The sequence below is a fragment of the Cebus imitator genome, unplaced genomic scaffold (genome assembly GCF_001604975.1).
Source record: "Cebus imitator isolate Cc_AM_T3 unplaced genomic scaffold, Cebus_imitator-1.0 Scaffold142, whole genome shotgun sequence".
NCBI lineage: Eukaryota > Metazoa > Chordata > Mammalia > Primates > Cebidae > Cebus > Cebus imitator.
The window spans coordinates 4,367,523-4,372,890 of record NW_016107457.1 but is presented as its reverse complement, the minus strand read 5'-3'; positions in this window follow the sequence as shown (position 1 = coordinate 4,372,890).

Below are 5,368 nucleotides of genomic sequence, written 5' to 3'. Positions count from 1 at the left end.
TACTCGGGAGGTGGAGACAGGAGAATCACTTGAACCTGGGAGGTGGAGTTTGCGGTGAGCCAAGATCGCGCCATTGCACTCCAGCCTGGGTAACAAGAGCGAAACTCCGTCTCAAAAAAAAAAGAAATATTGTAAGTAAAAATACATTCAATACACTGTTATGGTTTGGATGTTACTTGTTTCCATCAAAATTCATGTTGAAATCTAATCCTCAATGAGGCAGTGTTGGGAAGTGGATCCTGGTGTTTGGTCATGGGCAGGGTCAGGGAGGGATCCCTCATGAAGAGATGAATGCCCTCCTGTGGGATTGAGTGAGTTCTCCCTCTGGGGGAATGGATTCGTTCCCAGAGAGCCAGAGTGGGTTGTTAAGAGTCTGGCTTCCTTGATTTCTGTCTTTCACTTCCTTCTTTGCTCTGCGATCTCTTTGCACATGCCTGCTCCGCTTCTGCTTCCCACTGTAAGTTGAAGCAGCCTGAGATCCTCACCAGATGCAGCTGCCCTAGTCTTGAACCTTCCAGCCACCAAAATTGTGAACCAAATAAGCCTCTTTTTATTTTGTTTATTTTTATTTGTTTTGAGATGGAGCTTTGCTATTGTGCCTAGGCTGGAGTGCAGTGGCAGGATCTCAGCTTGCTGTAACCTCTGCCTCCTGGGTTCAAGCGATTCTCATACCTCAGCCTCTCAAGTAGAGAGTAGGTGCCTGCCACCACACCCAGCTAATTTTTGTATTTTTGGTAGAGATCGGGTTTCACCATGTTGGCCAGGCTGGTCTGAACTCCTGACCTCAGGTCATCCAGCACCTCAGCCTCCCAAAGTGCTGAGATTACAGGCCTGAGCCACCACACCCGGCCATAAGCCGCTTTTTAAATAAAACTACCCAGCCTCAGTTATTTTGTTACAGCAACACAAAATGAGCTGAAACACACACCTAACCTGCCAAACATCGTAGCTTAGCCTGGCCTACCTTAAACATCCTCAGAACACTTACCTTAGCCTATAGTTGGGCAAAATCATCGAACACAAAGCCTATTTCATAATAAATCGGTGAATATTCTATGTCATGTATTGAATACTGACTGAAAGTGAAAAACAGAATAGTTATATGGGTACTTGAAATATGATTTCTAATGAATGTTTATCACTTTCACAGTATCATAAAGTAAAAACAGTCCTGTATCAAATCATTGTGAGTGAGGGACTATCTGTACTGGTAACATTTTGGTGTTTACACTGTGGACCTTTTTCTTTATGTACATATGCCCACATGTAAAACACAGACATTTTGTATTAATTATGTTTATTGTTTATTCTGTTTTTACAAAATGGGAACATAATACTTGTATTATTAAGCTGATGCAAAAGTAATTGCAGTAATTACTTTTAATGGCAAGAACCACAATTACTTTTACTTTTGCACTGACCTAATATTTCGTAACCTTCTTTTTGCACTTAATATATTTTTGTTGTACTGAATTCTCATTGAATATATTTTATGAATACCCTCATGTATTTAACCAATCTCCTACTGCTGGACATTTAGGTTACCTTCAAAGTTTTTCATATTAAATAATGATGCCCTGGATATCCTCAGGCATATGGCTTTGTGCCCTTGTGCTATTATTTCCTTAGACACATTTCCAGAAATAAATTGTTGAGTCCAGAGACTCAATGCCATGTTTTACATTTTGATAGATACTGCATAACTGCACGACAGTAAAATGCTATGTCAAGTTGTACTCTTACCAGTGGCATTTAAGAGTTTCAAGAGCTTGGTTTCATCAGGAATGACTTGATTCCCTGGCAAGAGCTTTCATGTTAACAGTGATATTGATAACATTTACTAGATCAGGCCCTGTGCTAATCTAGTTGACTATCTGTATCTGGTTGACTATCCCATACCTGAAGTGCTTGGGACCAGAAATGTTTCAGATTTTGGAATATTTATATTACATATGCTCTCTGATTCTGCATCCGAATTCCAAAAAATTCTAAATCTGAAATACTTTAATGAGCATTTCCTTTGAGCATCATATCAGTTTCCAAAAGGTTTTGGAGTTTGGAGTATTTTGGATTTTAGATTTTTTGATTAGGGACATTCAACTTATAGTTATTGAGCCTTATCTCATTTAATCCTTACAATGTATAGGGGAGATAGTATAATATCTACTTTCAAGATGAAAATATCTGCAGCTCAGAGAGTAGAGAACTCACTCAAGTTTACACAGCTAGGAAGCAACAATGTTGGGGATAACAAAGACTCCTTAACCAAACTTTAATCAGACTCCTCTGAGTCATCATTTTGATGAGGCCTCACCCTGAAGGCTTTGTCTTTGGCCCATTTAGTCCAGTTTTAGTAGGAATCCTGTTGGGTCAGTTTAGCAAATATTCCCCACCCTTGAGATGGGATTAAATTCCTCATCCCCACCTGTCGATATTTTTTCACCCTGGCCTTCCTTCAGCAAGAAGCTTGTCAAGTCAGTTTAGCCACAATCTGCCTTACACCTTGTTTACCCTTTTAAAATGTTTACTGTTAGTAATTTTCCATCCACTGACCCTACCCTGCCTCTTGGCTGTAAACCTTCACTTTTCCTTGTTGTATTCACAGTTGAGCCCAATCTCTCTCCCCCGGCAAATCCTCATTGTAGTAGTGCCCCTTAAATAAAGTGTGTCTTACTGTCTTTAACAAGTGTCATGAATAATATTTTTCTTTAGTAGGGACTGAAACCAAGTTCTGTCTGACTTTGTAGATACTGTTACAGTCACCAACATTTTTGACAAAAGATTTCTAAAAAATTTGAACCTGAATCTCCAATAAACCACACATATGCTTTTAAAACAAACACATTTCATACATAAAAGGTGCACAGGATGTTTGGTTAAAAAAAGTGACTATGGTGTCAGACTACCTAGCTCCAGATCCCAGCTCTGCATCTCACAAGTTGGGCAAATCACTTACTTGGCTGTGCCCCTGTTCCTTCATCTATAAAACGGGGAAAATATCAGTATGTACCTCATAAAGTTGTCATGAAAATTAAGTTCATATACATGAGCACTGTCTAAGTACTAGTAAGCACTGTTATGTATATACTATTATTGTTATGCCAGCAATATATCATATTCATTGTAAGGAATACCCTGTTCCCACTTTAAAAAGCCAAAAAGATGAGATAAAAAGTAGATTAAACAGAAGTACATTATATTCTGCCTGTCTTCCTGGACTGGCTTGCATAGCTCCCTTTGGCCACTACTGGGATTGACTGTACCCACTTTGAATATTCCAGTGGGCCATGAAGACCCACAGTGTGAGTCCATTACGATCATAGACTTGGGATATTGTTCAGGAACCAAGAGACTCAAGGAAACAAGTTTGCACTGAAAATAATTCTGAGTATCCAGTCAAAGATCATGCCACAGTCCTGCAGAGAGAGGGGGATGGCTGGCATCTCATTTCAGCTAAGCACAAAATTTACATCTCATGGGGGACTTTCCTGACTCATCTCTTTTCAAGTAGCTCCCTCATCCCCAGTCACTCTATTCCATCACTTAGTTGTATTTTCTTCTTCACTGCTCCTCTGAAAGTCTCCAGTTTCTTTGTTTGCGCCTTTATTGTCTGTCTCCTTCGTTAAGATACAGGATGCTATCTATTTCATTCATAGTAGTATTTCCCATGGCTAAACCAGTTCCTGGTACGGGGTTGGCACTCCACAGACATTTATAGGGTGAAAGAAATCGAACCTTCTCTTATCACCCCAGGGACTGCAAGACGCTAATAAATAGAAAAGAAGTAACTTGAGAACTTACCTAGGTAATTCCTCCTCTATTGCCCACCCACTTCCACACACTCCCAATTTATAGATGAGAAAATTGAGGCTGGGCATGGTGGCTCTTGCTTATCATTCCAGCACTTTGGGAGGGCGAAGTGGGTGGATCGTGAGGTCAGAAGTTCTAGACCGGTTTGGCCAACATAGTGAAACTCCATCTCTACTAAAACTATAAAAAATTAGCCGGTGTGGTGGTGTGTGTTTATAATCTCAGCCACTTGGGAGGGTGAGGCATAGGAATTGCTTGAACCAGGGAGGCAGAGATTGCAGTGAGCCGAGATTGTGCCATTGCACTCCAGCCCAGGCAACAGTGCGAGACTCCATCTCAAAAAAAAGAAAAGTAAAGAAAATTGAAATTCAGAGGTTAGGAGACCATCCAAGAACATACACAGAGCAGGACTGAGGGCTCCTGACTCTTTATTTGACATCGGGGGCTACACCATGATGCCTTTTCTTTTTGGGAGGGAATAGGAGAATGCAGAAAATTTCTTTGTGGCTAAAATAGATTAGAAGGTTGAAAATCCAGGCCCTATCATCTATCCACTGTGAGTCAGAACAAACTGTGTCTGCCTTCCATGGTTTTGAAATAGTTTTGATCTAGGAAAGAAGGAAGAGAGGGAGGAAAAGCAGAAAAGGAAGAAGAGAAGGGAAATGTTAATGAGGATATTTCTTTCCTTTTTGGTGTTGGGAATTCTCTGGAGGGTTTGCAGCCCTGGGCTAAGGGATACCTTCTTCTCTGATTCCTCTGGGCCACAATTTCATTTGGCCCAAGGTTTCTATGGGAGACTAGATTTCAGGTCTACTTCAAGAGACCAGATGATTTGCCTACTGCACCTTTTTGTTGAAATTTCTCAATGTTTTTCATACTCTGCTTCTTCTGAATTACATTCTGCCTCCTCTTGCTTTATTTGTATTCCAGTTAAGCCTCACTTCCCCAATGTCCTTCCACATTCTCAACAAAGATGCATCAGATATTTACTGAGCTGAGACTTATTATATACAGTTACTTTCACTTCCCCTTTCTATGGAGACCTCAAACATCTGTTTGAGTAGCTTTATGAGCCCTATTTTTTACTTATGGAGACAGGGACCCAGAAAAGTTAAGTAATAACTTACCCTGGTGTATAAGTCACAGTACTAGAATTTGAAGCCAAATCCTTCCATTCCAAAGCCCATGTGCTTCTATTATATCAGAGCTACTTCCTCTTAATACCATGTTAATCAGTTAATAGCAGATTTGGCTGCAAATAGCAGAACATCCAATTAACAGCACTTTAAACAAACGGGAAGCTTATTTTTCTCACATAATGAAACATGTAGACATGTGTAACCAGGCCTGGTATAGTGGCCTGTCAGGGATGTCAGGGGAGACAGGTTTGTTCTGTTCCGTGGTGCCCTCCTTAGCATGTTACTTGCACCCTCACGCATGTTGCCACTGGTTGTATGATGGTGACTCCACCTGCAGCCTCATGGCTACATTCTCAAAAGAAGAAAAAGGGGGAAGGGGCAAAAGGCCAAAGGAACTTGTCAGTTGGATTTGTCCTTTT